This window comes from Sphaeramia orbicularis, chromosome 5 (assembly GCF_902148855.1).
Source record: "Sphaeramia orbicularis chromosome 5, fSphaOr1.1, whole genome shotgun sequence".
In the NCBI taxonomy this organism is placed as follows: Eukaryota; Metazoa; Chordata; class Actinopteri; order Kurtiformes; family Apogonidae; genus Sphaeramia; species Sphaeramia orbicularis.
Genome location: NC_043961.1, coordinates 7,458,040 through 7,480,860, shown reverse-complemented (window position 1 = coordinate 7,480,860; position 22,821 = coordinate 7,458,040). Strand labels below are relative to the sequence as shown.

Here is a 22,821-nt window from a genome sequence, read left to right as displayed (position 1 = left end):
TACTTAACTTTACTTTACCTTACCTTACTTTGCCTTACCTTACCTTACCTTATCTTATCTTACCTTACCTTACCTTACTTAACTTTACTTTACCTTACCTTACCTGACTTTGCCTTACCTTACCTTACCTTATCTTATCTTACCTATGTTTGAGCCTTAATGATGAATTTAAATGAAACCAAAAGACAAAAACTAGATGCAAGTGCAAGAAACTCCAGAAATAAACCAGACCTTTAACAAAGCAAACACAGCCCCCCCCACCCCCACCCCCACCCCCCTCTCACACCCACACACACCCCTCAGCTGATAAGCCTGTGTGGAGCGTCTGTGCTCTGTGTAGGGGTCTTTGGGCCCTGCCCTTTCTCTGTGGGTGAATCCTGTGGAACAAAGAGCCCATTGACCATCAGAGCCCAACACGCTCAGCACCTGTTGGGATGCAGGCCTGTCAGCGCTGAGGAACACCCTGAGCACAGCACAGCACAGCCCTGCCTTCAGCACAGCACAGCCCTGCCTTCAGCACACGCTCCCTCACTAATCCTCTGGGTCATGCTACACACATGCAAGCCAAATACACAGGGTCAGATGACAGTGACCGTACACCACGATTTATACCATACCATACCATACCGACTTTATTTATAAAGCACTTTGAGAACTTTACAGCTGGCCAAAGTGCCCTACACGAATCATAAAACAAGGAAATAGATAAGTACAAACAGTAATAACACAGGATGCAAAGCAGGCTAAGAACAACAAAATACAACCATCAAAAAAACAAAGACAAATTAAAATCTGGTAAAAACAACGTAGGAAATCTAAAAAACAAAACAAAACATCTCACTCATTGATTAAAACCCAACGAGAAAAAGTGCATTTTTAGACGTGATTTAAAGACAGGCACAGACTGAGCCTGTCGAACACCTAAGGCTATGTTCACACAGCAGGTCTAACGCACAATTCAGATTTTTTTGGGAAATCCGATTTTTTGTGTGCCCGTTCGTATTATAAACTAGAATACACTCAGAGAGCGCAGACCTCCGCCAAGGCAGATCAGTCCCCCAAAATTAAATCATTTGTTCCTTGTGCCAGTATCAACATTTCCTTGAAATTTCATCAAAATCTGTCCATAACTTTTTAAGTTCTCTTGCTAACAGACAAAGTCAGACAGACAGACAAACCCAATGAAAACACAAGAATCAGGTCGGACAGGTAGGAGGGGGCAAGGTTATTATCGTTAACAAAAACTAACCAAATGACGAAAACTAGAATTGAAAAAACATTTTCTTTAGCTGAAATAAATAAAAACTAGAAGCACTCGGAGAGCGCAGACCTCCGCCAAGGCTGATCAGTGGCCCCCCCCGTGGGCCCCCCCACCCCCGATCACCACCAAAATTTAATCATTTCTTCCTTATCCCATTTCCAACAAACCCTGAAAATTTCATCCAAATCTGTCCATAACTTTTTGAGTTATGTTGCACACTAATGGACAGACAAACAAACAAACAGACAGACAAACAAACAAACAAATCCTGGCAAAAACATAACCTCCTTGGCGGAGGTAACTATAATTAAAAGAACAAATGATAACTAACTGAAACTGTATTGTGTGTTTACAAAACTAACTAAAACGGATAAAAATTATGGATAAAATTCACTTTGTTTTTTTCTTTGTCAGCGTCGGATTGATATGAAATTGATTTATTTTGCTCAAGCAATTTTAGCTAGCGGCACCGTACAACACTTCACAGTTCGTCACTTGTGGTTTCCAGTCGTCTTCTGGTCTCCACTCTACCTGGAAACATGGAGACTACAGATGGGTGAAAGCAGCAGAGTCCTGTCTGGGATTTATTTGAATGTGACGGCGAGGAAGAGAAATTTGTTTTATATTATTATTATTTTGTTTTGTTTGTTTGTTTGTTTGTTTGTTTGTTTGTTTTTATTTTTATCTTGGAGTATTATTGTCATTGTTAATGTTGTTTTGTTTGACTGTTGAGTGTACTTAAGAGGGAAATATAAAGGTGAATCACATTGTTTTTATGCTTGTAAAGGGATACTGTATGTCAGTTTGTCATGGGAGGACCCCAGGAAGAGTAGCTGATGTCCTGCATCAGCTAATGGGGATTCTAATAAATAAATACATACATACATACATACATACATAAATACATACATACATACATACATAAGAATTAAAACTAATACTAAAACTAAGCATTTAGTAATAAATAAATGATAAAAACTAGCAAGCCTGTTCTAAAAACTAATTAAAACTAACTGAATTAGAGTAAAAAAAAAAAAAGTAAAACTAAATCAAACTAAACTATAATAAAAAATCCAAAACTATTATAACCTTGGTAGCAGAGGGCAAGGCCATTCAAACATTTACAAGTAAATACAAGAATTTTAAAATCAGCTCTAAAACACACTGACAACCAGTGGAGTGAAGCTTTGCCTTGTAAAGCCTTCTTCCAGTTTAATACAGATGTACAGAACATCCATACAAGACGTGCCAGTTGATTATATGTGCCAATGGTCCGTACTGGATGTGGTCAGTTCTATCTGAGGTTTGGGGGGGGGGGGGGCTATGGAACACTTATATTCAAATTACATCTCAGTCTTCCTCACAGTCAGTTTACATTTAGGCTTAGCTCTCATTCATACACACACTCACACATACTCTTTTTGTTTAATTCTCTGTTTATATTTTTTTATTGTACTTTGTATATTATTGTTTTATTCCTATTGTCTTTCTTTAAGATAATGCTATAATGAGGTGAGATTCATTTTATTAGCCCCACGGGGTTTTCTGATCTCACCTGCACAATTTGTTTTCTTTGTTAGTCTTAATGTTTGATTTGTTGTTGTGCAAAATAAATAAATAAATAAATGGTAACTGTTAGCTAAAACCAGTGAGATTTGCTCATGTTTCCAAAGCCAAGATGCAGTATTTTGAACTGAAGCTGCAGTCTGGAAAGCGCATTTTAGCTCAACCTGGCATCAAGTGCATTACAATACTCAAGTCTAGCAGTTACAAAAGCATGGATCACCGTTTCAAAACGATTTATGTTGAAGCATTTTCTCTGTAGAATCATGAACGCATTCTTCTTGTCATTCTTTAGGTTGAATCTGTTCCTGTAAAACTAACTGCAGTGGGCCACAAATGTAAACCACATGACCTTTTTAGTGAGGTACCCGTAATCAGGTGCCCTTTCTCCAATACCACATAATAGAAATAGCTCTGAATTCAGGTCACTGGTGCCTCTTGTCATGCTTTGTTTGCCCATCCTAACCCTGCCTGTGCGTCTGTGTGGACCAGCGGCCGCAGTAACACAGTCCGGCTCAGTTGTGGCTCTGTTGGATTCCTGCACACGCCTGCCTGTGCAGATCAGCTCCTCTGACAGCTGCTCTCAGCACTTTAACCACACAGCTGTCTCTGCCTCTCCTGGCCCTGCGCTCTCCATCCTGTTCACAAATTAGCATCGACCCATCAGAAGAAACGGCACAAGAAACACATCTGAACACTGTCATGTTATTCCAGCAGAGGTGATTTCTCATAGACTGCAAGGGAAGCTCGGCTTCCCCTAAAATTACGAAAATTAAATGGTCAAATATGTAAATTTATTTATTTATTTTTATTTATTTTTATTTATAGAGCACTTTTCACAGACAGAGTCACAAAGTGCTTTATCAATTCAAATCAGAATCAAATTAAGTTTACAGAGACCCAACAGAATCCTTCAGGAGCAAACACTTGTATGTATATCACAATATGTGACATTTCATTGACTCCAAATGTGTTAGAACACGTTCATCTCACAGACGAGTTCGTTCAGAATCAGCTTAATCACAAATCAACAGACTTGATGTTGTTCACTTCTCCATTCCCGTGTCTCTGTTTTCTCATTCGATCTCTGCTCAGTGCATTTGTCTGTAGATGCTCAGCGTCCATGCACTTCAATGGGACTGAGTGGAACAGTTTTTTCATTGCCTCAAAACTGGACGGGAATTGGATAAATGCTACGATGTTGTCCCGCCCCCGGATGCTCAGCGTCTCTGGGGGTGAATGGAGCTGTGGGCGGAGCTCGGCCGGGCTGGATGCTGAGCTTCCACGTGCTGATTGGAGGATCGGTCTAAAGGCTGAATCCCATTTGATTGACAGCTATTTTGAGATCTACTCCTTCACTGACACAGTTCAGTATAATACCGTCGCACATTCTGCTGTGAAATCGAGAGAGAAACCACAACGAAATTACTTGGTCATTTCTTGCACTGTAAATAAAACACACTCATTGTACTTCCTTGTTTCAATTTAACATAATTTCAACATTTTCTTGTTTACTCAGTTCGATAAGGTCACTGACCATTTTCTTAAAAAGGAACGGAGGGCCGAATTTATGTTTAAATAACTTGACATTTTTTTTATGTAAGCCGACAATGAGCTTCCCCTGTCTGAAGGACGAGCAGCCGCCACTGTATTCCAGGTAACCTCAGATACGTAGAATCAAGTCGGTTCAAAGTAAACACCCCTGAAGATGAGTGGAATCAGGTCACAGGAGTGAACTGACAGCCTTAATTTTTTAATTAATAATTGTGAAATGCTTTTAAATGCAATGTTTTGTTCTAACCAATCGTCAACAAGTAAAAGTTACTCAAAGGTGATAAAAAAAAACAGAATTAACATTTTTATAAATATGTATATAGTCTGTATAGTTTTTCATTACTATTTTTTTTTTTTTTACTTTATATTCTTTGTTTTCGTGCTTTTCTTACGCTTGTACACTTTTTTTCTTGCACTTTATTCTGTTGCTGCCTTGACCGTTATTGTTCCCCAATGTGGGATCAGTAACGTCTGATCTAATCTAATCTAATCTAATCTAATCTAATATAATCTAATCTAACCTAATCTAATCTAATCTAACCTAATCTAATCTAATCTAATCAAAATCAACCAAGCTGTTCAAGTATCAAAAAAGGATGTTTTTAACTCATGTCAACAGGATAATTATCAACATTAGCATTAAATGCACATGAGACACTTCAGGCCCCGCCCCTTCCAGGTTGTCGGCTGTGCTGCTCTGTCCCGTTCAACCAACAACTGAACATTTGAGGCAATGGGCTCCAAGTTTGGACATATTTTCAGTTTTTACTACAACTGCTGCTGCTGACAAACAATTATGGAGAAATACTGGAGAAATGTTGGTCTGAAGTCTGGACCTTATATGTGCGAATGTGGAGACGGAACTAGTTATGGACGGAACTAATTCAGCAGGAATTCAAACAGGTTGTAGAAATCCACTGGATTTTTGTCCAAATGAATATAAAGATAGTTTTGCAGCAGCTGGAGGGTTCAAATTCAAACTGTATGAACTATTAGGGTCCAAATACACAAAGAAATGAACCACAGACTAAGAAAAGTGGGTTTAGACAAATATGAGCCCTTTAAAGTCGTGTGTGACAGATTTGCTCAACACCACAGCGGGTGCTGCATCAGACCTGGCATGTGTCTGAATGTGTAATGGATGAGGTGTTGACCTGACCTGGGGGTCAGGCTCGGGCTGACAGAGAGCAAAAGGTCAGGGTGAAGGAGGAGGGGTCATTCCCACACTGGGAAAACACACTTCCTGTGCTGGTTCCTGTGGATCTGTGGAGCCTGACTGGTTTGATTCTCTCAGATTAGTCACCTTGAAAATGTGTGAGACATTAAAAAGTATGTCATTCTTTGACGACTGGGAACTTCCATTCTTCAGTAAAGTTATGAAATACCTGTAGAATCACATCAGTGGATGCACAACAGTTACACAACTAGATGAGTTAGACGGTGTGGGAACGAACAGAAAGGATGATGTGATGATGTGTTAAAGGCTCATATTTACCTCCGCCAAGAAGGTTATGTTTTTGCCGGCGTTGGTTTGTTTGTTTGTCTGTCTGTCTGTGTCCATGATAACTCAAAAAGTTATGGACGGATTTGGATGAAAGTTTCAGGAAATGTTGATACTGGCACAAGGAAAAAATGATTAAATTTTAGTGATGAACGGGGGGGGACTGATCTGCCTTGGCAGAGGTCTGCACTCTCCGAGTGCTTTTCTAGTTTCTTAATTTGTTATGTCTAGAGCTAGTTCCGTCACGACATTTGCATATATAAGGTCCAGACTTCAAACATTTCTCAGGGTGTGTTCACACCTGAAAACTCCTCTGGTCCACTTATTTGATTCAGATCAAATGTGGACTTTATTTTTTTTCATTTGGGTCGGATCGCATGCTCATTACACTTTTTGCTTGTGGACAAAAATGCGTAAACAGAAGCACACATGTGATGAACTGTGCTGGCATTGGACAGAAAAGTCATGGGCGGGGTCAATCAGAGACGGCCGGTATTGATGAAAACAAACGTGGGGGTCCTATGTACAGTTATCATTTTCTGCACATGTATTCTATTTTTATAGACGCAAATTTACAAAAATAATGTTAACTGTCAAGAACAGCTCATTCAGAGCCAGTTCCATAAAATGGACATCTGACCAAATGTCAGTGAGACATTCCGTCCCCTCATTGGTCCACGTCTGTCCTCGGTTCATGGCTGCTGCTGTTAGCTCTGACTACCTGTGAACCTCAGCTACTTCCAGCTGCTACGGTGGCTCGTCAAGAACAAAAAGGCTCAAGATTCCTTGGTTTGTTTCAGCTCAAGGCCGGTTCTATTCACACCAGAAGTGAACCGGCCCAGAGTCCATTTGGAAGTGGACCGAGACCACCTCTTCTAGGAGGTCTCGGTCCGCTTGTTTGATTTGAATCAGAGTTCGAATGTTTGTATTCACACTGAAAAAAAACTCCGGACTTTCCAGGGAAACTGACCAAACAGAGTAGGTCTGTTTGGTGTGAATACACCCTCAGAGGACAGAGTACGACATAGTTGTTTGTCGTCATCAGCGGTTGTAGTCCAGACTGAAAATATGTCCAAACTTGGAGCCCATTACCTAAAATGTTCAGTTGTTGGTTGAACGGGACAGAGCGGCACAGCCAACAGCCTGGAGGGGGCGGGGCCTGAAGTGGCTCATGTGCATTTAAAGGGCCAACACTCCAAACCACCTTTCTGGTGTCATTACTCAGAAACAGGGTTGAAGATGGACCTGTGGAGTTGAATGAATGAAGAATTCAGACCCAAGCAGAGCATTTACAGTTTATGGAGATCACAGGGAAATGTGGGAAAAGGAAGAATTCCATTTAAAAAAGACAAATATCACTCCTTTAAGTCAACTGGAATTTAGAAAAAGCATTCATTTTCCCAGACAGAGCGGCGCGAGCAGGGTGTTCAAGATGAGGCATCATTGAGATCATCTCATTTCTAGAGTTTGGACAGGAAGTCGGCATGTAAATATGACATGGTAGACTTTCCCACAGTCTCAAAGATACAGAAATGGGGGACGCGGAGAGACGGAGAGAAAAACACTGACACACAAAAATGTAGCGTCTCAATAAATGACTGTGAGGCATGCTGGGAATGTGTTCCTGGATGATCAGATGTAAAATCATAAATGATCCTCAGATGTTCTGTGGAAAATCACCTTTGTCAATCGACTCTCCATCCCAAACAAACCCAAGAAGAGGCTTTGGAGACTAGGCTTCGTGGCAGTGACACTGACCCAGTGCAGCTGCCCTGGTATTTCCTGTATGGGAACTGGTGAGAACTGTGTCAGAACCTCATACACAAACACACAGAACGGACTGAACCTTCTGAGGACTTTTTCAGAACTATCAACATTCCTGTCTGACAGCTAATAGAAAACTGAATGTAGGAGCTATTTGTGGATTTAGTGTTTCATTCAAAGTTAATTTACTTTTTTGTTTAGTAATTTAGAACTTTTTGCTAACTGTTTATTTTGATTGTTTGGGTTTTTTTTTTTTATTATTAGTTTATTGTATCGTAACTTGTTTGCAAATTAAAAAAAAAAAAAGAAAGAAATTTGTGATGTTAAAATGGGGTCACTAGCCAAAAAAGGTTGGAAACCACTGGATTAAAGGGTCAATATGTAACATTCACCTGCACTTTCCTGCAGTTTGTGTTAGAGTCTGTGTTGTACTGGAGGTCAGTTGTTTGTTAATGTTAGTGTACAAATCATCTGCAATGATTTCTTATGAGACTGTAGCTAATGTTAAACACTGAGTAAAGAAAAAAGTGATTAACTTAATTAACAAACCTCAGTCTGACTATTTCTCATTTTTGATCCAGGAAATGATCCCGTATCAGTTTGGGATCAGAATCATCCAAATCTCCACAAACCAAACACATAATTAACTGTAAATCCAGATACAAATGGTCACAGAATTGGAAGGAGTTTCATCATTAGTTTAGTTTATGAGTTTATTGTATCATGGAAAATCCTAATTAACTGTATTAATAACAGTAAAAAGGGGCAGCTTTAGCCAACATGGTTATTATCCTGCTGTAGTCCTCAGCCTGATGACAATAGGCACCCTAAAAAAAACAATGTATTACAGCACATTAATTAAAAAGAGAGAGTTAAGACAGCTGAGAGACAGCATAATATTTAATATCATGATATTTAATATTTATTTTTTTTAATTTTCATGGTTATTACTTTCATTCTTTAGTATTTAGTACCTTTTTGTTTTGTTTATTTTGATTGTTTGCTTTTTTTGTTTGTTGAATATTTAGAATATATAATATATATAATATTTAGAATATATATTTGGTTCAAGTTTAAGTTTTAAAAAAAAGGAAAAAACTCTGGGTTTTTAAATAGTTTTTAAACCTATGATGTTAAAATTCTGTAACAATGGTCTCCATCATACTGATTACTTTCTTCCTGTGTCTTATATCTGTAGCTGCTCCAAGGCTACGTTCAGACTGTAGCCAAATGTGGCCCAAATCCGATTTTTTTGCCCATATGTGACCTTTATTCAAAATATTGATATCTCCGATACCAGATTTATAAACTCTAGAACTGATTCACAAATCAAAATATCAATAATTTTAATACTTAAGTCATTTGAGGTTGTGTAGATCAGTAACACAGTGGAAAGTCATTTTAATTTTAACAAATTTTAACAACTGGACTCTCTTCTCTTATTTTTTTTATTTGTTTATTTTCTATGCACATTGTATAGCTATCCATATTGATATGTAAGTTAAAGCATTGGCCTCTGTTTTTTGTTTGTTTGTTGAAAAACCAATAAAAGTCGAAAAAAGAGCAGGAGAGACAGCACAAAAAGCCTGAAAATAAACCCCTTGGAATACATCTATGGTATGGACATAGTGGATCTAGTGGTTATTTGAGTTGTGTTAAAGTCTTAAGTTCAGTCACTTTTAAGTTGATTGAATTTTGATGACAAATAGCTGCTACACTGAAGCAAAACTGAATTCACTTCAACACTTTCAGACACCTGCTATTAATATTGGAACCTGATTTTTTTTTTTTTTACTTTATTCCTGTTGCATTTGGAGGAAAAAAAAATGTAAATGTGTCTTTTAAATCCAAGCAGAAAATATTATTCCTATATTCTACAGCAACAGTGACAGTTTTGAGAAGTCAGTCTTGAGAGGAAATGAATGTGAGACAAAGAGGATGAGATAGAGAACTGTTTATAGCCTAAAGACCACAGTGATGCATTAGGGGAAATGATAGAGAAGCAGCAGGGGGTTTTAGTCCATGAGAAATGAGGACCTGAGCTATAAAGAATTTTAAAGAGATGAATTAATAAAACTCTCTACAGTTTTGCTGACACATGTCAACTTGTTGCAGGAAATTTTGGCCGAGTTTGGATAAATATTACTGTTGTATTTTTAATTTCTCTTAGTGGGTCAGGTCCAGCAGGGACACGGTTCCATGTTTGGGGTTCAATGGGCTCTAACTTTGTACAAATATGAGCCATATTAATGTGTGTTCCATATTTCAGCAGGTATTTGTAAGGACTTAAATCAGTGATTTCCAACCTTTTGTGTCTCCTGACCCCATTTTAACTTCACAAATTTCTGGCGACCCCAGACATTCAAAACAGCGACTTTTTTTTTTTTTTTGCTAAAATTCATTTGTTTTAGATCATGTAATAGTTTGCTATAGTATGTTGCAAATACAGGTTAATTTTAGAGGACATTTAGTCTATATAATGTATATTACCATGGACAGAGGCAGTAAATCCAGGTGTAGATTACTGCACAAAGGGAGAATTGGATTTTTCTTGGTCAGGATATGTACAGTCAGTCCAGCTTGGATTTACAAGGCTGACAATTAATACTGAACAAACAAGAACTGAAACTACGAATTATGAAAGAGCTGCAGCATCTGAAACACAATGAACATTTGACAGATAAACAGAACCACAGTGCTGCAGTTTCACACTCACAGTTTGTCTGTTATGGATTGGAATTGTCTCTGTCAACTCAACAGAGATTTTTCATTAGTAAGTTTTTTTATTATTAGTATTTTTTATCAATTACTAGCAATTTCAGATGACCCCATTTGAATTCCAGGCAACCCCACATGAGGTCCCGACCCCAAGGTTGAAAAACACTGCCTTAGATGTTCAACAGGCTCAATCTCTGCCTGTCTATAAAATTACGTCTAAAAACACTTTTTCTCGTTGGCTTTTAATCAATGAGTGAGACTGGGGGTTTTTTAGATGTCCTATGTTGTTCTTACCAGATTTTAATTTGTCTTTGTTTTTTTGATGGTTGTATTTTGTCGTTCTTAGCCCACTTTGCATCCTGTGTTAACACTGTTTTTACTTATTTATTCCCTTGTTTTATGATTCATGTGCTTAACCTGTTTAACCCTGACCATATTTTCAGGGGAAAAACGCCTAAACAGACATACCCAAAGTAAATGAAGAATTACTTCACAATAATAAGGTTCATATGGATGTTCTTGGTGTCTGTGGACATTTAGAGACCTCACAGAATCTATTCCCATTGTCTAAAATATTGTATCTATTACTATGCCTGAGTAAACTGTAACAAACTAAAAGAGAAATTAGAATTTTTTATCCTCGCCTGTTTTTTTTGGCTGGCTTGACGATGATATGCATAAATTAATTGTTCATGTCGGAGATTTTTAATAGCGTATCTTTCACCCCACAAAGATTAAAATTCATGTTTGAACATTAAAGTTTGCACTAAAATACACTTTTGATGTACTTTTATTAACATTAGGGTCTAAACTTTGAGGAAAAGTTGAAAAAAACATCCATTGTCCTGATTCATTATATTTTTACAATAGATGAATATTAACATAATTTTTTAGGCCCACAGGCGGGCTGATAGGGCTAAAGGGGTTAGTGCTTTATAAATAAAGTTGGTGTGGTATGGCATGGTATGGTATGGCATGGTATGACATGACATGACATGGCTTGGCATGGTATGGTATGGTATGGTATGGAATGGCATGGCATGGCATGGCATGGCATGGCTTGGCATGGTATGGTATGGTATGACATGGTATGACATGACATGGCTTGGCATGGTATGGTATGGTATGGCATGGCATGGTACGGTATGGTATAAACCATCCTAAACACTAACTTAAACATAGTAAGGATGATGACTGCATTAAAAAAAAATATATTGACCAAAAATATTTTTAAATGTGCTCAGTGACACAGTTTCATCCAAATATCACTGATTTTGACAAGATTTATGCCAAAGTGCTGAACATGCAGCTCCCACAAGAAATTCACTTCAATTTGCCTCTAAAATATTAAATATATTGGAAACTTTTGGACTTATTGACACATATTTATAGTAACAAAGTTTCTATTCTTGATCCTTTCATGATGTAAAAACCAGTGTGTCTAGAACACAAGTCCAATATTTTTAATACAAGCATTTTTACACATCACAGTAATAAACTAAGACGAGTGCATACAGAATAGGATCAGAGAAACTGATTTTTCTCATAGATGTGCATGTTCCTTTGACCAGACCCATATTCACAATCATCTAAACATTCACAGAAGTAAAACAAGAACTAGGCTAAATATAAAATGTGTGAAATCAGAAACAATCAAAGAATTTAAGCAGGAGTTTGAGTTTTTTCACATAGATATGACAGTGCAGGTGCAGTATTGAACACATTTTTATCCAGAATCCTTTACATTTATTCTACTGTGCAATGACTTCATAACGTGTCACAAAGTAAACCTTACATCTGATGGCTTTTCAGTAGTAATAGTGATGAAAACCAAAAAGATTAACAAGAAATATGATGCAGCTTTAAAGAACACTTACACTTACTAAATCTACACTGCAAAAAATTGGTGTCCAAAAACAAGATAAAAACACTAAATCTGAGGGAAAAGGCATTCAAAACAAGTGAAATATCTGTCCATGCAGCAAGCTAATTTCATTTAATGAGATTTCTTGATTGTTAAATCTAGAAATAAGCATGTTCACAGATGTATGAACATTTAAAACAGGGCTCTCAAACTCATTTTCTTTCAGGTTCCACATTCAGTCCGATTTGATCTGCAGTGGGCTGGACCAGTAAAATAATAACATTATAACCTATAAATAATGACAACTCCCAATTGTTGTCTTTGTTTTAGTGCAAAAAAAACCCATTAAATTATAAAAATACTTACTTTTATAAGCTATCCAAACAAAAAAGATATGAATAACCTGAAAAAACGGAAATTTCTTAATAAAAATAAGTGCAATTTTTTCATATTTTAAATATGGAGTCATTATATTCTGTAGGTTATTCTGCTGTTATTATTTTACTGTAGATCATATTGGTCTGTATGTGGAACTGGAACTAAAATAAATTCTACAGCCTTGACTGTGGAATTTTTGCACTTTGCAAATTCATCCCATGGGCCTCATTGGAAGCTTTGGTGGGCCGCATTTGGCCCCCGGGTCGCATGTTTGACACCCCTGGTTTAAAATGAGAAATGAACTCTTAAAACCAAATAAATTATCCAACACTTCTAAATCTAAGTTTCTTTTATCTTGGTAAGAACTAAATAATTTGCAGTGTATACTTAAGACAATGATAAAAACAACTATTTCCCACAGTGCAAGTGGCTGCAGATAACTGCCCTCTGCTCTGAGGCGGAAACTTATCTGACTGTTCACACTCCACATGTATTTATACTCACACTTCCTCAGTTTCATCTCCTGCCTTTGCGAACACTGACTATTTACACTGTGGTCACAAACACCTCTGCTGTGTTTCGGTGCAGATCCTGTCTCTAAAGCCTCCACAAATGCACAACGGTGTCACTTTAAAGGTGCTCCGGAACTCTCGTCATTTTCAGGATGACATAAATACCTTTTCTAGGTCAAACAGTTGCATTGATCGCAATTTGAAAACTTCTTCACGACGTTTACTATGACCTAAAGATCTACCTCTAAGCTACAACTTACATCCTGGAATTTAGAGAAAGTATCCTGGTTGAAGAAGGGTGACACATTATTTTCACACTGTAAAAATCTAAATCTGACCAAGTGTATTTTTTTCATTTCTAGTCCTACTATGTCATCACACTTAAAATCAGACAGAATCGCCTAAAGCGGAACTTTTCAGTGAGATATAAGAACTGATTTTTAGACAAAAGATCTGGAAAAACTAATTTCAAGAAATCTTGCCAATTTTCACATGTTCCATTGGCAGATTTTTGCTTAATTCAAGATTTGTTTTGCTTAATTTGAGATTTTTTTTTTTTTTTTTGCTTAATTCAACTTTTTTTTCACTTAATTCAATTTTTTTTTTTTTCTTAATTCAGTTTTTTTTGGACTTAATTCAAGCAAAACAACCTGCCAATGGAACAAGTGAAAATTATCTTGGTAAGATTTCTTGAATTAAGAAATCTTCAAATAAGATCATCACCCTTACAATAAGACAATTGCTTAAAGAGGAACTTTTCAGTGAGATATAAGAACTGATTTAGAGACAATAGATCTGGAAAATCTGATTTCAAGAAATCTTACCACGATAATTTTCACTTGTTCTAGCGGCAGATTTTTTTTTAACTTGAATTAAGGAAAAAAATCTTGAATTAAGCAAAAAAAAAATTGAATTAAGCAAAAAAAAATCTGCCCAAAAACAATCTGTTTTTTTTTTTTTGTTTTGTTTTGTTTTTGCTTCTTTCCTTCTGTGTTTGTGTTTTGTTTTACTCTGTCTTTTCTTTCAAGGTGGGTGGGAAGAAATAATGGCTTATTATAGTTCATTCATAGAAGCCATTTAGGCTCGATTAAAATCGTTGCTCTCAGGATACGTTGACAGCTGTCTACTGCCTTCAGCTAGAACACTTGGAAATATTGTACATGTTAGGTATTACCATGTGTTTATGAAATCCAATAAAAAGATTTATTAAAAAAAACAAACAAAAAAACGAAATAAATCTACCATTGTGTGTCCTGCTTTAAGTTTATGCTCTACTTTGCTGCTTTAAAAGCCAAGACACAGTTGAGACTACAACTGGATTATTCACCAACACTTCATATTTCTCTCATATCAGCTGTGGTTGAAGATGACACTGATGTGAACCGCAAGACTGAAGCAGAGGAGTAACGCTGTGGGCGATAAAAACCAAAACACAGAGAAAGATAATGAAAAAAGTAAAGCAGAGTTGAGTGGAACTGCAGAGTCAGGTAGTTTTTATCGAAGGCTCCTCCTGCACAAGATCATTTTGACATAATACATTCTGTCATTTAACATTTGGTCGACATTAGATAATAACTGCGCTTCATCTTTTATCCTGACGACTGGAGGCGCCAAGATGGCAGGTCCCAAAAGTCTTAACAATGTGTCTTTAAAGGAGCGATATTTAGCTTTTTTTTTTTAATGGAATTCTTCATTTTCAAACATTTCCCTGTGGTCTAAATAAACTGTAAATGCTATGTTTGGTGCTGAATTCTTCATTAATTCAACTCCACAGGTCCATCTTCAACCCTACACTAGAAAAAAATCTAAATCTTACTAAGTGTATTTTTCTCATTTCTAGTCCAAATATCTCATCACACTTAAAATAAGACAGAATCACCTAAAGAGGAACTGTTCAGTGAGATATAAGAACTGATTTATAGACAATAGAGCTGGAAAATCTGATTCCAAGAAATCTTACCAAAAAAAAAACAAACTTGAATTAAGCCAAAAAGATTCCTAAATTAAGCAAAAAAACATCCTGAATCAAGCAAAAACAGTCTGCCAATGGAACAAGTGAAAATTATCTTGGTCAGATTTGTTGAAATCAGATTTTCCAGATCTATTGTCTAAATATCAGTTCTTCTATCTCACTGAACAGTTCCTCTTTAGGTGATTCTGTCTTATTACCTCCGCCAAGGAAGTTATGTTTTTGCCAGGGTTTGTTTGTCTGTCTGTTTGTCTGTCCGTTAGTGTGCAACATAACTCAAAAAGTTATGGACAGATTTGGATGAAATTTTCAGGGTTTGTTGGAAATGGGATAAGGAAGAAATGACTAAATTTTGGTTTTGATCGGGGGTGGGGGGGCCCACGGGGGGGGTGCAGACCAGAAAATTTCATCAAAATCTGTCCATAACTTTTTGAGTTATGTTGCACACTAACGGACAGACAAACAGACAGACAGAAAAACAAACCCTGGCAAAAACATAACCTCCTTGGCGTGGGGGGGCCCACGGGGGGGGCCACTGATCAGCCTTGGTGGAGGTCTGCGCTCTCCGAGTGCTTCTAGTTTTAAGTGTGATGAGATATTTGGACTAGAAATGAGAAATGGGCAGAAGAATGGGTTAGGATATCTCTAAAGTTCACAAAACTGTTCTTCTTAAACTTCTCTAAACATGTACATATATTTGTTTTTGTTCTGTGCTCTTTCTGACTTGTGGCGTACCTCTGGGGTCAGTTCTTGTACCCATTTTATTTCCATTAAATGTCTCATCACACTTAAAATAAGACAGAATCACCTAAAGAGGAACTTTTAAGTGAGAAATAAGAACTGATTTTTAGACAATAGATCTGGAAAATCTGATTTCAAGAAATCTTACCAAGATAATTTTCACTTGTTCCATTGTAGAAATCCACTGGATTTTTGCCCAAATGAATATAAAGATAGTTTTGCAGCAGCTGGAGGGTTCAAATTCAAACTGTATGAACTGTTAGGGTCCAAATACACAAATAAATGAAGAAAAGAAAAGAAAAGAAAAGAAAAGAAAAGAAAAGAAAAGAAAAGAAAAGACTTTAATGATCCCACCATGGGGAAATTTAACAGATTACAGCCTCAATATAATAATAATAATAATAATAATAATAATAATAATAATAATAATAATAATAATCCTCCATTGGTTTTATAAAGCGCTTTTCTAAGTACTCAAAGATGCTTACACGCAACAAACAACACATGGGTGCAAAAGAAAGGCATGTAGAAATAAATGTTCTTAACAGTATTAAAATGTACGTATGACGTTTAAAGATATTTACATATACTGACACATATATTTACATACGCATACATAACAGTTGGTTTAGATAAATATGAGCCTTTTAAATTGTACTATGCAGATTAATTTGATAAAATTCTAGTAAAGCCTCAACAGCAGGCCTGTCTTTAGCTGCTTTGACTTTCTCACACTCCATCTTTTATGTGTTAACACAGAAAAATGGATGTTAAAACATCTGGAGCTGTTACTATTACCACATAAATATTAAAGCTTTTTTATTACATTACAAATTGCACATCCAACACTATTGATCACTGACACTTGAAAAGTTCAGTCTTAGTATTAGTTGGGTTTATTTAGGATCCTGTGGCCAAATTGGCGTTTACTAGTAGATTTTTTTGGCTTTGAGGATGAATAATGAGCGCTTCTCTTCTGGAGTAGATTAATAATGCTCAGCCGTTAAGCACATGGACAGTGTTTGGAGAACAAATGGAGAAATTTAACGTCCTCCAGTGGGATCTGAAGAGGACGGTGCCTGAGCTCAAAGCCAACCTCCTGCCGTGGAAGCTGTCATGACTGTCTACTGACTCTGAGATGACAAAAACAGACACAACACTGCACACGAGGCATCCCAAAATAGAGTTCGACTTGAAATAAAGCAACAAGCTAACAGAACGGAAGTGAGACTGCAAAAACCAGCACTTAGTCATTTTTTTAAACTAATGGTGAATGAGATGAGCTCAGTCACACATCTGCCTCTCATGGGAAAACGTCAGGATGATGCATATCCTTTCCTCCGTCCCTCTGCTGATAGGACATGGGAACATTAGGCTTTTCTTTTACATCCATCACGTTAAGGCTTCTTAAACATTTTCCACTCGCACTGACCCAAACTCAACTCTCACGGACTGAAAACATTGTGCTTGGCGTCGGTTTAAGATATACTCCACATTTCATTCAATAAGACTTGACTTTCTTGTTGTATGAGCTTTAATCTTTTCTCCATCTGGTGCCTGCTACCTGGAACTACGACGCAGAAACTCTGGAGGCCCTTTAACAAACAGACTAGAACAGACAAAATGGTGCAGACCACTTCAGATGTGGTCCTAAATCATATATTTTACAATGCGACCTCAGTCTGAACAGCTAGGTCGCATTTATCTGACCTTTACGTCATTGAAATGCCACAATTACATTGTTTATGATATTCTGTTCATGCTTTCTTTTCTTATATTCCTCATTTAATAGGTCTTATTTATTACCTCTGCCAGGAGGTATTGTGATCACTTTGCTTTGTGTGTTTGTTTGTGTGTTTGTTTGTTTGTTTGTTTGTTAGCAACTTTATGGGAAAACTATTCCAACCATCTTTCCCAAATCTTCCCCACAGATAGGCCTAGGCCCTGGGACCAACCCATTAAATTTTGGGCCAAGTAGGCCAAAGTTCAAGGTCACAGCAAGGTCACAACATCTACAATTTTCCTATTTCTCATCATTGAGTAATTTTTGAAAATTCATAAAAAATTCAAAACAACTCCGATTAGTCTCCAATTTGATCCACCCGTAGTTTATAACAATATCTTGTATCTGACACAAAACTGTCCACATCCACTGTGGAATGGGGACTCTGTGGACATTTACATTTAACATTGAAAATCCCATTTACCACACATTTTTTATCATAACTCAACAAATATTGATTGGAATTGAATATAATTTGACAAACACATGACTGGTACCAAACTCCAACTGTTTCTGATGTATGGAACAACCTGGAAACTGTTTAATTTAAAAAGAAATAGTCGATCCACACATGCACACCGTTCAGGGTGCTTGGCGGAGGTTTGAGTTCTCTGAACACTTGTTTAATTTTATTTTATAGTATCAAATCAAATCAAATTTTATTTATATAGTGCCAAATCATAACAAAAGTTATCTCATGACGCTTTACATATCGAGGTGGTCAAAACCAGATTCTAAGCCAATTTACAGAAACCCAACAGAATCCTCCAGGAGCAAACACTTGTGACTGGTGACAGTGGTGAGGAAAAACTTCCCTATAATAGGCAGAAACCTCGACTGTAATTTTGTTTGTTTGTTTGTTTTTCTTTCTCTTCTGCCCAGTTTACACAGTTCTTGTTCTAGTTATCGTTACCATTATAATTATCACCATGGTTGTTATTGTTTGTATTGTTGATATTTTCTTGTGAGGGTCTTCGCCACCTTTGTCTTTCCTTGTTCTTTTCTAAATGAAACAGGATTGAATAGTTTATAGTAGGTAGCCTCAGTATACTATAGTGTACATAGCACTTTAGAGCTGCTAGTTTTTTGTCTATTTATTTATTTAAATTTTATACTTTTTTTTTTTCCTGTTTATCGCCTGTCCACACTCCAGTCCAGTAGGTGGCGGTAAATGCACCTTTCAGTTGGCTGCCAACCACCGTTAAAAGCAAAAGAAGAAAAAAGAAGGAGAAGAATTGCAACAAACGTCACAATTCTGCATCCCAGGAGTGTTACTCCTGTAAACACAGTGTGTGTCTGCGTAGTCACGTATTCCGTCTGGACCTCTTTTGAGCATGTGGGTCACTTCAGGGTCACATTCAGTTCAGAATTAAAACTGATAGAAGTTGCATTTAATGTGGAATATGAACGAGCACTTAAAAATATTGCCGAAAAATCCGAATTGTGCGTTAAGACCTGCTGTGTGAACGGAGCCTAAAAATTAAGATCCTTTTACTGTCAGTTACAGTACATGCACCACACATGGAAATTTAACACCCAGGGAGCAAATGGGGGGTTATGTGCCTTGCTCAGGGGTACATCAACCAACAACTTTTCCTGCCAGTCTGTGGAATCGAACTGGCGACCCTTTGGTCATGAGCTGACTCTACAGCCGATTCTACAGCCTTCTAAGCCATGACTAATTAAATGCCTAAACTTTTTGTCATTTAGATGAAAGGTAAGTCCATCCACTGACTACGGGAAAGGAGTAGGGCCACTGTGAACAAAAAAATTAAGGTCCAATATATATATTTTTTTATTATTCTGAGAAAAAAGTCAGAATTCTGAGATTGAAGTCAGACTTTAAACTCGGAATTCTGACTTTTTTCTCAGAATTCTAAATTTTTTTCTTAGAATTCAACCTTTTTTCTCAGAATTCTGGCTTTTTTTTTCTCAGAATTTTTTTCTCAGAATTCTGGTTATTTTTTCTCGGAATTCTAATTTTTTCTCAGAATTCCAATTTTTTTTCTCAGCATTTTAATTTTTTTCTCACAATTCTAAATTTTTTTCTCAGAATTCAATTTTTCTCTCAGAATTCTGGCTTTTATTTTTCCTCAGAGTTCTAAATTTTTTCTCAGAATCAAATTTTTTTTTTCTCAGAATTCTGCCTATCTTCTCATAATAATAATAATAATAATAATAATAATAATAATAATAAATCGGGCCTTAATTTTATTCATTTATTTATTTATTTTACTTTCCAGTGCTCTACTCCTCTTCCGTAATTGTCAGACCAAGGACAGAGATTGAGATGTTTGAGGTCATTTGAGAAGCAGTGTCATCATTTAACCTCCACCAGGTCACCAGTGACTCAAATAAGAGCCTGGGTTACATTTATTTGAGCAGACATTGTTTAAGTTATGCTTTAACCACAAGCTAAACACAAAACTAGATGTTCCCTTACAAATGACGTCTAATCCATGTCCTTTGGGCCTACACTTCCATTAGAAACCCAACCAAAGGTGAACATTCTTCCCTCAGGGTTACAACTGAACTTCTGTTTCAGCCACAAAAACTAGATGTTCCCTTGTAGATAAAAGTCTAATCCATGCCTTTTAAGATCAGTCCTCTGTTATACATATAACCATAAGCCAAAGGGAATGTTCTTCACATAGGGGTAGGGTTACATCTGAGTGTGTTTGGACTTATGTTGTGTTTCAACCTCATGCTAAATACAGAAACTAGGGTTAGGGTTGGGGTCATTCACCCTCAAATGAGCTCTAATCCATGCATGTCGGTCAAACCAGTCCATTATAGGCCTAACCCTCAGCGAACCAGGGCTGCACATACTTAATGTCATCATCTATCAGTATGTTGAGCATTTTATCTGGTGTAGAATAAGTCCAAAACTGTGAATAAGTTTCCCAAATCCCAATATAACACCTTCAAACATCTTATTTTTTAGTAGATTTTCACGGTATAGTTCAGTACAATTGACTACAGATCAATTATTGCACCTCTTACACATCCAAGAACTTTTTATCCAGTGACATTTGAGTCTATTGTGCTTTAGTCACATGATAAATAAAGAAACTGGAGGATATTCCCTTACACATAAGTCTAAATCGTTCTTTTTTTTGCCTTTGCCTATTCTAAACCGAGCCCAAAGTAAAAGATGCAGGGAATTTCACAAGTGTTTGATCGATTTTAACATATTAACAGCTGTTTTATGCATCTAAAATCTCTGATTAAGCAAAAAAAAACTCCACGCCATACGAACTGGTGTGACATACAACGTGATTTCATGAGATCAGTCTAAAAAAATCACACCTTTAAAAGTTTCCAACCCCAAAAATATTCAAATTATTTTCACAGAGAAGGAAAAAAAAAGGAAAATATTCACATCCAGGAGAATGCAATCAAAGAATATGAACTATTTTATCTCAAACTCATAATTGATTATAAAAACAGTTCAGTACAATCGACTACTAATCAGCTATTGCACCTCTTAAACGTCCAAGAACGTTTTATCTCGTGACATTTGAGTCTATTTTGTACATATGCAGTTTATATATGTGCTTTAGTCACATGATAAATATAGAAACTGGAGGATATTCCCTTACAAACAAGTCTAAATCGTTCCCTTTTTGCCAAAGTAAAGGATGCAGGGAATTTCACAAGTGTTTGGTGTCTAAAATGAACTGTTTGATCGATTTTAACACATTAACAGCTGTTTTTTGCATCTAAAATCTCTGATTAAGCAAAAAAAAAAAAAAAAAAAAAAAACTTCATTCCTAATCACCAGAGCAGCCAGTTTCTAAACCTTTGTGTTAATGAGGCTCATATCACATCACACACAATAAGTCCTGGTGTGACATACAACACGATTTCATGAGATCAGTCTGCAAAATCACACCTTTAAATGTTCCCAACCCCAAAAATATTCAGATTCAGGAAAAAAACCCAGAAAATATTCACATTCAGGAGGCTGCAATCAGAGAATATGGACTAATTTTCCTCAAACTCATAATTAAATATCAAAACAGTTCATCCAAGAACTTTTTATCTAGTGACATTTGAGCCTATTTTGCTTTAGTCACACGATAAATATAGAAATTGGAAGATATTCTCTTACAAACAAGTCTAAATTCTTCCCTTTTTGCCAAAGTAAAGGATGCAGGGAATTTCACCAGTGTTTGGTGTCTAAAATGAACAGTTTGATCAATTTTAACACATTAACAGCTGTTTTTTGCATTTAAAATCTTTGATTAAACAAAAAAAAATAGACTTCATGCCATAAGAACTGGCATGACATACAACACAATTTCATGAGATCAGTCTGCAAAATCACATCTTTAAATGTTCCCAAACCCAAAAATATTCACATTCAGGAGGCTGCAATCAGAGAATATGGATTATTTTTCCTTACACTCATAATTAAATATCAAAACAGTTCATCCAAGAACTTTTTATCTAGTGACATTTGTGCCTATTTTGTACTTACACGGTTTAGATTGTGCTTTAGTCACATGATAAATGTAGAAACTGGAGGATATTCTCTTACAAAGAAGTCTAAATTCTTCCCTTTTTGCCAAAGTAAAAGATGCAGGGAATTTCACCAGTGTTTGGTGTCTAAAATGAACCGTTTGATCGATTTTAACACATTAACAGCTGTTTTTTGCATCTAAAATCTCTGATTAATTTAAAAAAAAACAAAAAAACTTCATGCCATAAGAACTGGCATGACATGCAACACAATTTCATGAGATCAGTCTGCAAAATCAACCCAAAAATATTCCGATTATTTTCACAGAGACGGAAAGAAACCAGAAAATATTCACATTCAGGAGGCTGCAATCAGAGAATATGGACTATTTTATCTCAAGCTCATAATTAAATATCAAAACAGTTCATCCAAGAACTTTTTATCTAGTGACATTTGAGCCTTTTTCGTACTTAGGTTGTGCTTTAGTCACATGATAAATATAGAAACTGGGAGATATTCTCTTACAAAGTCTAAATTGTTCCCTTTTTGCCAAAGGATGCAGAGAATTTCACCAGTGTTTGGTGTCTAAAATGAACCGTTTGATCGATTTTAACACATTAACAGCTCATATCACGTCACATGCCATAAGTACTGGTGTGACATACAACGCGATTTCATGAGATCAGTCTGCAAAATCACATCTTTAAATGTTCCCAAACCCAAAAATATTCAGGTTCAGGAAAAAAAA

The 22,821-nt window shown here is 36.5% G+C and overlaps 1 protein-coding gene across 1 annotated transcript in view; it reads right to left on the bottom strand.

The window, feature by feature from the left end:
* cass4 (Cas scaffold protein family member 4) overlaps nucleotides 1–22,821 on the bottom strand; it is a 34,198-nt gene that overhangs the window by 10,506 nt on the left and 871 nt on the right. The window lies entirely within an intron of this gene.